Source organism: Odocoileus virginianus, chromosome 27, assembly GCF_023699985.2.
Source record: "Odocoileus virginianus isolate 20LAN1187 ecotype Illinois chromosome 27, Ovbor_1.2, whole genome shotgun sequence".
In the NCBI taxonomy this organism is placed as follows: Eukaryota; Metazoa; Chordata; class Mammalia; order Artiodactyla; family Cervidae; genus Odocoileus; species Odocoileus virginianus.
The window spans coordinates 21,650,901-21,662,725 of record NC_069700.1 but is presented as its reverse complement, the minus strand read 5'-3'; positions in this window follow the sequence as shown (position 1 = coordinate 21,662,725).

The following is an 11,825-nucleotide window of genomic DNA, read 5'->3' as shown; positions in this document are numbered from 1 at the left end:
CCGACTCTGTGACCCCATGAATCGCAGCACACCAGGCCTCCCTGTCCATCATCAACTCCCGGAGTTTACTCAAACTCATGCCCATAGAGTCGGTGATGCCATCCAGCCATCTCATCCTCTGTCGTCCCCTTATCCTCCTGCCTGCAATCCCTCCCACCATCAGGGTCTTTCCAATGAGTCAACTCTCAATATTACTTCACCATAGAAAATAATGAAGTTCTGCCATTTGCCGCAATATCGATACACTTAGAGTAAATGTAGCTTACTGAAATAAGTCAGACAGAGAAAGACATGTACTGTATAATATCATTCATATGTGGGATTAAAAAAAAGCACACAAATGAATGTATATGCAAAACAGAAACAGACTCACAGATATAGAGAACATTCTTGTGATACCGAAGGAAAGAGGAAAGTGATAAAAGACGTATGAGGAGTATGGGATTAACAAACTACCATACACACATTTAAGGAATGTTCTGTCTGAAATTTTGTAATAGGTAAAAAATAAAATTTTAAACAAATATCAATGATTGCTATTCCAAACTAAGCCCACATAATGCATACAATCACAGTATTTTCTCAATATGATATTGATCACAGTATACCATTAAACATCTGAGAATGTTATTTAATCATAATAATATATACACTGGAGAGTGAGATTTAAAAAATAAGATAAGACTTTTCTGGGAGGATAATAAGAGGTAAAAGTTTGGGATCATGAAATGATTTTTTGAGTGTAAGTCCTCATCCATTACAGAAACTAATAAATAACATCTAAAACTAAATAAAAAATGGTAATATAAATACATTATATAGAATATAGAAGTAGTAATAAATCAAACAGTCCAAAGTGCCAAGGAATGGAATTTAGGGCTGGGAAAGAGTGGAGCAGAGGCTGCTAATTTTTATCAAAAATCTAAATTACTATTTGATCTTTTAAGTACATGTACATTTTGCTGGGAAAGATTGAAAGCACAAGGAGAAGGGAATGAGGATGAGGTGGTTGGATGGTATCACCAGGTCAATGGACGTGAGTTTGAGCAAACTCCAGGAGATGGTGAAGGACAGGAAAGCATACTACAGTCCATGGCATTGCAGAGTTGCAAAGAGTTGCACCCAACTTAGTGACTGAATAACAACAACAGTAATATCTATCATTTGGGTAAAAACAAATTTAAAATTAAGCCCACTAAATATAAAAGTTAAAACAAAAATATAAAAAAGAATTCAGGAGTTATTATGTACAAAGCCCAGTAAAAGGAAATTTGTATGTATTGTCTCATCCAAAAGTCAAAGCAAGGTATGAACATTTACTTTCTTTTCATATTCTCTACATAGTTCCTATGAGAAAGGAGAATCCTCATAGCTTAATAACTCACCAGGATCATACAATATGACTGAAATGAGAACTCAAAATTATGTCTGTCAGATTTCCAAACCAACTTCTAATAAGTACAAAATGCTGTTTTAACCACCTCATTGATTCATTTAATAAATATATACTTGGACACTTACTATGCTCTGGGCTCTGAGCTAATGCACATTAGCTAACTGAGGAATTAAATAAAATTTAAAAACCTCATGTAGTTACAATTCACCATGTTCTAAGAAGAAAGCACCACAATCCCACACCTAGACATTATTTTTGGGTGGAATAGAATCCTTCCTTCCTATCCCAGAGAATTCTCTGACAAAAGATGCAGGTTGCCACAGAATTCTTCTTACTGCCCATAAATATGTTATCCAGCAATATGGAAGAATGAACATAATGTAGGTGAAAACTTTGACCAGTAAGAAATGAGTATTGATGGATAAATTTATTTCCCTTTCTTTTCTTGAAGCACAGTCCTGAAACATATTTAGTAGTTAGTATGGCTACTCAAAGACTGGCCCCATGAGATAAAGAAGTGTCTACATAGCAATGTCTCAGTCAGTAATGACTGTTTACATTGCCTCTAAGGATCCAGAACAAACAGTTAATAAATAACCAATTTTTAGTAACATGTGGAGGAAGAAAATTTAGTAAAGGAGTCAACAATGTTAGTATTGGGAACAAGGTGACAGATGCATCAAACAAGGGAATAAGTGAAAGTTAAGGAAGTGAGCTCCTCATCTGGATAAAATTTAAAGATACTCTTAATGAGAGGCTTCCCTGGTAGCTCAGCTGGTGAAGAATCCACCTGCAATGCAGGAGACCCCAGTTCTATTCCTGGCTGGGGAAGATCCCCTGGAGAAGGGACGGGCTACCCACTCCAGTATTCTTGGGCTTCCCTGCTGGCACAGACAGTAAAGAATCTGCCTGCAATGTGGGAGACCTGGGTTTGATCCCTGGGTTGGGAAGATCCCCTGGAGCAGGGAATGGCAACCTACTCCAGCACTCTCTCCTGGAGAAATCCACGGACAGAGGAGCCTGGCAGGCTACAGTCCATGGAGTTGCAGAGAGTTGGACATGACTGAGTGACATTCACTTCATATTGAGAAAGACAAAGAAGAGGTAGGTGAAAATAAGATGAAGGGAGAGTTTTTAGAAAACAAGAGTAATTTAAATGGTTTCATAGAATGAAAGGAAGAAATCAGAATAGAGAGAAATGGAAAATGATTGTTGACATGTCAGAGAAAAACCAGGGGATGGACTTTTCCTAGAGATCAGCCTCAGGCAGGGGAAGCCCCTCACTGCCTGAGACACTAAGGAAGACAGTACTAAGAAGGCAGAGATAGACACAAAGAAGTACAGTTGGAATAGCTCATGCTTGGTAGACATTTTATTTTTTATTTGGGTTAGTGAAGAAAGATGCTGAACCAGATTTGAAGATGACTGGAGGGTAATCCCCAGGTGGCCCAGAGTTAAAGGATCCACCTACCAATGCAGGAGCCACAGGACACAAAGTTTCCATCTCTGGGTGGGGAAGATCCCCTGGAGGAGGAAATGGCAAGCCACTTCAGTATTCTTGCCAGATTGAGCACTGATGCACAGAGGATAATCAGGGACCATCCATTTTCTCCAACAGCATGCAGCAACAGGGCATGGAAGAATAGAGACTGAATCTATCTAAGGTTAGAGTATTTCAGGGTGGGTTGGACACAGGAATTGAAAATGTTGGCAGGAAAGTGGTTGAAATTTATCATCAAAGGTAATAAGATTCTGCTGGAAATAAACCGGGATCGACTTTTTTGTTTTTGGTGTAGCTCACCTTTGCTGAAAGGGGCAATCTAGGTCTATTATAATTGCAGATATAGTCATCATTGTTTGACATGATGCCTAGAAGTTATATGTAATCACGAAATAGAGATAATACGGAGAAAATCAGAACTATTGAGCCAAATGTGCTGACCGTTGCCATTTTCTATCAAATATGAACAATTCTGAAGCAAGATGTAGTAAGAATCATGTAGGACTTTTTTTATTATTGCAAACATTTTTTATATTATTTTGGCATGTATAAATGAATAATTTTTCCTTCTGATCTTTCTGTGGTAAAAGAGTATGTATGTGGTGTGTAAGCTTGCGTGCATACACATCCATGTGCAGGTACCATGATTGTGATCTGAGGGCTGGTTATGACTTATGCATGAGTCACAGATTCCTACTTTGCTGCCACTGCCAGCCTTCCCTGTGACACCAGACGGAGCTCTGCTTCATCTCTGCCTGACCTATTGTGGCTGAGACACAAGAGGAGTTTCTCATTAAACATGCTCCACAGCTGGAATCTGTGTGCAGTATCAGCCAAGGGACTCTAATCTTTCAGACTGGACTCTAGAAGGCTGTCTATTCAGTTTTGCATGCTGCTTAATCAATTGCTGTTTTGGACATAAAAGACATCTGTCTTTGGAAACAAAATGAAATTATTTCTTCTTTGGTAATTTGTTTGAATCCAATTTTTTTTCCTGTTAATTATATATGTATACATATATATAACCAAGAAGGAGAGGCTTAAATGACTTTTTATTACATGTATTATAGAAAAAATATGTGTTTTAATCTTTTTGAAATAATGAAAAACTTTAGTAACATCTCTTTCTCTAAAACAAAAATGATTAAAAAGAATGAGAAAATTATAGTGTTGAGATTTATCAGTTTTTTTTCAAAATGAAGAATTATAAAAATTCATAATTCTTAGCTTATATGCTCTTTTTAGTAAAACTGCTTAGGTTTTATGAGACTGTATTTGTAATAATAAAAATAATATTCACAGACTATACAAACAAGAAAGCTGTTTTCCTTACATTCTACACATTTCATATTCAAAATAATTTCTGCTTTGCATTTAATGTATTGAAGAAATTGCAGGGAATTTGATATCTATATGTATAAAATTTCTGTCAATAAATTAACAGATCAGGAAGAATATTTTTAATGCACTGTATGGCTTGATTTTCTTGTCCAGAAAAATAAAATCCAAACAGAATGAGATGAATCCTTAACTTTGTTTCAGTTCTGATTTCTCTTTCCAATTGTTCCACTGACTTGAATATATCATTTAATACATTCAGACTTTAGTTGCTTCATCTGAAAAACTGACAAAGCACTTTCTCATGAAATACAGTGGTTCCATTCTTGCAAAAGGAAATGACCACTTTCTTATAAATTCAAGTTCTCTTCTCAGTTATCATCTTAATGACATCTTTTACAAGTTTTGTACATTTCATCCTTCCTGAAACTCCTGGCCAGGGCTGCTTCTCATGTATACAGTGCTGCTTTGAAACTTAATGGCATTTGCATCTATTACTGCTCTTTTCAGGTCCTTTCCCCCTTTTAATAACTCCCATTCCTTCCTCAGCCCTACTTCTGAGGGTCCCCATGACACTTCCCTGGATACAGCTGATCAGCTCGTTATGGCATCCTCTTTTGTTTCTTTTTTTCTTTGTATTTAATTTCCTCATTCTGTTGTTATGTATAATGCTTTAGGATAATATTTCAGAAGATGTCCCACTGGAAAATAGCAGAATACAATTAATTAATTGGTTTCTCAAGGTGGAAGGAAATAGGTGATTTAGATTTTTAAGGCGATTTCAATAGCTTCCTAAACATTCTAAAGTGAGCCAGAAGCACCAGTAAGTTGTTCATTCACTCTTACATCTTTTTATTCTCTGCTCACTAGAGTGGATATTAGAAAGAAAAAAAAATTGATTTCTTTTCCTAGAGTAATTGAAAGACAAAAGCCAGGTTGGACTGAGAGAAATAAAGAGAATCGATACCAATCACTTTCTCAGTTTTTCATTCTCCAACCACAAAGATTGCAGTTAAGTTACTTGTATTCTTTAATGCAGCACTTCTTTTTTTCAAAGAGTAACTTAAATCAACATGTATACAGTCAATATGTGTACTTGAAACTTTAAAAAGAGATGCAGTTTTGATTATACAATTACTAATTCTGTCACTGACTACAGCGGTTATATTTCCTAACTTCTGGAATAAGGCACATGTATCTAAGAAAGTCTTGTTTCAATAAGAATGGTTTGCTTTCTTAACCCTGAATATTTCATTTTTATTTCGAATGCCTTTTTTCATATCTTCATTAGCTCTTTTATAGATGACTTCCAAATTTTATTTCCATCTGCAACTTCATGACTGATATACATACCCTATTACAAAACTATTCAAGGACTTGACTAGCTCACATTTTGAATGTGAGGCTATATGAATTTGAATAATTTATTTAAAGATGGTATCATCACATCCACTCCAAAGAAGATTCTCCTTCAGATTTTCAACAGTGATGTACTTCAGCTCAACACTTATTCAGTCTCTCCTGCTGAGAAACATGGAGCTAATTTTGATTCTTTCTTTTCCTTCAACTATTTTTATCTAGTCTGATCTCAAATCATGACATATTTTTCTTCACAGTATCCCAGGGGAAACAGATCAGGAACTTGAGGAGAATGGTTTACAAGTCTATATGTTAAGAGGAAAATAAAGAGAAATAACTGGGTGTTCAGCTCCTAGCATTCTAAAGATCACAGAATGTCCTTGGAAGAGGTCAAGGGGCCATGGGACCTAGTCAATAAAGAAGAGTAAAGATAAAAGTAAGGAATTGGGGTAATGTAATGCCATGCAAGTTTAGAGAGGAAATTAAGCAATATTTGGAATTTTCTAAGATCAATCTATCTATTATGTAGAAAAGATTGAAGAAAGGAGAGTTTGCAGTGATCAGGTGTGTGTTTAGAAAGACAATGAATAGAATGGCTTTGCACTTTTGTTGATGCAAATTACAGTAATAGGTTTTCTAATGTTACAACATCTTTACATTTCTAGATTTATTAAATCACTGTTTTCTTAACTACATAGCATCTAAATCTCTTTATAATATTTGACCCTCTTACCCTTTTCTAACACCTTTCTCTTACACCTTTCCTGGTGGTTCAGATGGTAAAGAATCTGCCTGCAATTCAGGAGGCCTGGGTTTGATCCCTGGGTTGGGCAGATCCCTTGGAGAAAGGCATGGCAACCCACACCAGTATTCTTGCCTGGATAACCCCATGGATGGAGGAGCCTGGCATGTTACAGTCCATGGGGTTGCAAAGAGTTGAACATGAATGACTAACACAACTTTCACTTTTCTTTTAATTTGCTCTAAAATTTGTATAAAACATTTGCTTGAAGTTTTCATAGAATTTAGCTATGTTTATCATTGATCTAGATAGAGATAAGGTGGGTAATTCATTGAGATATCTTGAAGCTGCTTTTGTGGCCTATGTTTACCAATGCAAAGAAGTAAAAATTAAGTCTACACTGGTAATAGTGGAAGACAATATCACTACATAGCTGTGATGTTGTTTAATAACCAGTGTTATACTGAAGAATTGATGCCTTCAAACTGTAGTGTTGGAGAAGACTCTTGAGAGTCCCTTGGACTGCAAGGAGATCAAACCAGCCAATCCTAAAAGTAATCAACCCTGAATATTCATTGGAAGGACTGATGGTGAAGCTGAAGCTCCAATACTTTGGCCACCTGATGTGAAGAACTGACTCATTGGAAAAGACCCTGATGCTGGGAAAGATTGAAGGCAGGAGGAGAAGGGGATGACAGAGGACAAGAAGGATGGCATCACCGACTCCATGAACATGAGTTTGAGCAAGCTCTGGGAGATGATGAAAATTAGGGAAGCCTGGCATGCTGCAGTCCATGGGGTCGCAATGAGATGGACATGACTGAGCGACTGATCAATAACAACAGTGATATCCTCGGCTAGTGCTCATCCTCTTAGTAGGCTTGGACAAGATTTATTCGAGCTCTAAGGAATGCCTAAAATAATGACTTCCCAAGAGTACAGTTGGGTACTATTAGTAGTTTGGGGTTCAGCAAAATAATCTGCAATATTTTCCTTTTCCCAAGATACACGAGGTTATAAGAATGCCCTGAAAAGTGTGCCAATCCATGACAGAGTACGCACATATCCAGGATGCTCCAAAACCCCGCTGAAACCCAGGTCTCCCTGCACCTTCCTTCACTGGTCTACTTCTAATGGTTGTCACTGAGATGAGAGTGAAGTCAAAGGCAAGGCAAATTCAATTTACCTTTCATAATATAATTTTTTTCTCTTCTAGGAAAAAGTCCTTGAAGCAGTTTGCTAGAAGCAAAGTCACATTCAGCACAGGGACCAGTATCTAAAGCTGACTCAATCCAGGTGTCCATGGAAACTCATATCTCAGGATTTTCAGAGATTAAAATGCTTTATGTCAAGACTAGAGAGTATATTGAAAAAAAAAAAAAAAAAAAAAAAATAAAATGCTTTATGTCAGAGTTATTTCAGACTTACGCTCAGGAATGTCTTACTTAAAGTTATATACAGCTTAGAATTGAAAGAACTACCAAAAGTCATTCAGTTTAATGCTGTTTTGTGGATAGGAAGACTTAGAATCAGAACAGCTAAATGAAATGCCCCTGTCAATGGCTACAACACAGTTTTGAGAAAGGAGAATTTCTTACAGTTCCAAACTTAACCAAGTTTATTTTTCCTTTCTTTTCTGCTTCATATTCCTTCTGTGTAGAAGAGTTGAGAGATCACAGAAAATTACTTTAGAGAAACCCTAAATCTTTTGCCATCTTTTTTCTTATAAATGTATGAGACCACACAGTCAGCACCTGAACTTTCTAGTTCTCCCTTTTATAATTTCTGTGACTTCTTACACTAGAGGCTGTTTTATTTCTCTGAGTTTATACTTCAGTCTGATTAGATGTCAATGTGATTTTGAAGTTATGGTAAGTCTGCCTCTTCAGAGAGCTAACAAAGAAGTTACTGACTTGTGCAGAGAATAATGCACAAGATAAAAGATAATGAAAACTTCTATAAAGGTTGCATCCCTAAATTTTCCTGAAATAGAACATTTTTTAAATGGAAAGACTTTTAAAATTGCTAAAATGCATAACCTTATGTCTACTGTAGTACAATGTGATAGATATACGAACACAGTGAAGCCCCTGATGAAGATTGTGGATGACTGCTCCCACGGCACTCATTCTAGTTCTTTACCAAGTCCAACCCAAGGGAGGTGAGTTGCCCTCCAGCCTTCCCTGAAGTAAATCAGTTATGTATACAAAGCCCCACTGCTCCATGGCAGCTTGGCTTCTTCTGTCTTGAGTAATATTGATAGCTATCAACAATCCAGAAGGAAGAGGGAGGGTAAGAAGTGACAAAGGAAGGAAGCTTAAACTAGTAGGAGAAAGAAACTCTCATAATGTAACCTTGGCTAAATCAGTTATTAGCAGTTAGAGGATCCGTGGAAACACTTTGAACTTCTTAAAATGTTGCAACGGCCAGTTAGTGGCAGGCAGTGAGGATATGAGTTAATACCCCTTACTGAACATACAGATCAATAGGACATTAGGTAACATGCAAAGCTCCAAAATATCCCTGACTAATACAGTAATATACAGCATTAACATAAAAACATGCATATATATTATACATAATACATATATGTAATTTCAGGGAAATCATTGACAATAAACAGATAAGCAAAATTTGTTTCTGAGATGGATATAGTTTCGAGACAGCTACTCTCAGTTTTCCTTAATTTTGCTCTGTATGTCAAATTATGTCTGGAAGAAACTTGAGAAGGAAAATTTAGCTTTGCTAACTTAATGAGGGTTAATTATCCCTAGATAAAGACATGCTTTTGGTTGTGATAATTGCATTAGACTGTATGAGTAGATAAAAATGAATCCAAACAGGGGAGGTATTTCATCACTAGCCACACACTACCTGAAATCTTGCATTTGATTCTAGAAAAGAAAATGGAATACTATGGAAATCTCCAGGCAGTTTCTAGGCAGTAGTGCATGAATGGTATGAGGATGTGAAACCATATTGTATGAAAAAGAAAATGGAAGGTTTAGCAAAAGAAATGCAAAATATAAGGAGGGACTTTGGGGATGTCTTCAGATATTTAAAAGTTGGACATGAGAAGGTGATTAAACTTGTTAAATAAAATCTCAAACTATAGAGCCGAGATGTGACTACTTCAGGGGAAATGAAGCCTGATCATGGGGAAGATGATTCTTAGATCTCTTAGATCAGCTAGCTAAAAGTGGAACCAGTCAATCCTGGAAGCTGAAATTTTACTGTTATTGAGGTTATTCAAGAACAAGTTGAATAGTTACAAGGGTAATTATTTGGTGGGAACATGTTTGAAAGAATTCAAGCATCAAAAGCAGGATGGACTCAAAACAGAGACTGATATCTTTTAATCTTAAATACTGGTTGCAAATAAATGAGCATGAAACCTGACTATTACTCCCACAAAGAACTATTTGTGTCTGATTAGTCGATTTGTATGCCAAAGTGGAAAGAACATGAAGGATACATTTTGTACAACCACTGAACTAAACCTACTGGAACACTTGGATCTCTAAAATGAATTCTATGGTTAGTATTAGAGCATTTAGTTGTGAGTAAATTTAAATATTATTTTCTCTTCTTTTTTATTAGAGTATACTGTTTCACAACATTGCATTATTTTCTATTATATAATGAAGTGAATCAACTGTATGTATACATATATCCCTTTCCTCTTGGACTTCCTTCCCACACTCCTCCCCATCCAACCTACTTAGGTCATCACAGAACACTGAGCTGAGCTCCCTCCTTGATCTTCTTTCTGAGCTCGTGTGTGTGTGTTAGAAACAGTTAATCAATAATGATTTTCTAGTGCCTGATTTACAACATGATTTACTGAGTATTAGGGGTATACCAAGAATGTAGAGAGTTTTTAACCTGTTTACCTTATTTCTCTTTTCCTTTTTATTTTCCTTTCTCTACATATTTAGATACTCCAAGCATCTTGATTTTTAACTTCACACTACATATAGATTTTAATCCAAGTTTTGTCATTTATCAGCTGAATAATCTTGGTAAAATCCCTAATGTCTTTAAGTTTTAGTATATTTTTGTGAAGGATAATAATAGAACCAACTTCACAGTGGGAGCTCAGTGAGATATGGACATTTCTTAGCATATAATAAGTCTTCATCCATTCATTGCTATTAATAGCTATTATAGTATTGTTCAAACTCACTGTCACATCTACTCCTATAATCTCTTATTAAACCCTTCTTATTCTGGGTTCATTAGAGTCTCCAACAAACCACTACAGTTCACCTCATTGTCATCACCCCTCTCTTCAGTGGTTATGAAGTTATGTTCTATCTTGTTATGGAAAAAGATGAGCTTTCCACTTTGGTTTAAACCTCTACACATTCATACCTCTACTTTCAACTTTTGCCTTTACATGGGGAGATGGACAAATCTATTTTATAATGTCATAGAGTTCTGGGTGTGTTAGTAGCTCAGTCATATGCGACCCTTTGTGACCCCATGGACAGTAGCCAGCTGGGCTCCTCTGGCTGTCCAGGCAAGAACACTGGAGTGGGTAGCCATTCCCTTCTCCAGGGGATCTTCTCTACTCAGGGATTGGGCCTGGGTTTCTTTACCATCTGAGCCTTCAAGGAGGTTGGTAAAACTAACTTATTTAGTCAACCATCTCATTTGAGAGATGAGTAACCTGGGATAACAAAGACAGGTCTGACCTTTTTCAGATAACAGAGCAATTAGTTAATAGGAGCAAGTTAATAACAAGAGTAAAGAGCTCCTCTGATTTGATCCAAACAGTTGTGAGTGAATTGAGACTAGGGGGAAAAAAATGAAGAAGGTCAGAATTTGATCTATAGCACTCGGTGGCATACAGTCCAATGTTTTGAGCATCAAAAAAGGAATACATTAAGAAATAAAATAACATATTTTCACATGTTATTCTGTCCTAAGCACTAAGATAGTTTCTTTACATATAGCACATTATTTAATCCTCTACAACAAAATAAAAACATAGAAACAAACTTTCTCTTCATTTCTTAATTGAGTCAAAGAAGCTCAAAAAATTATATTTGGCTAATTTAAATACACTAATAAATAGTAGTGCTACAATTTTAACCTATGTTTTTACAAATGTAAAATTTGTGCTCTTTGGCTGCTTTTATGGCACTCTTCCCAATCTCGGCTATTATATATAATCCTAGTATTCTAAGGCAAATAAGTCCACTTCTCCTAGGGATGTTCAAGAGACTTACAGTGTATTTGTCTTTAGGAGAAGAGATAGGTATAGAAATTAACTAGGTAGGTTGTCACTTCGTGTGGTTTTCTGGGCACTAGGAAGTGTAATTTAAACAACTCTTCATCAGGGTGCTTACCCATAAATTTATTCTACAAGAAGTGGGATCTCACTAAGAGAGATGGGGCAAAATTCCCCAAGTTCCAGGAACATAGAGAATAATTTAATATCAGAGAGGGAAAAAGTGTGGGAGAAATGATTTTTTCTATGAATA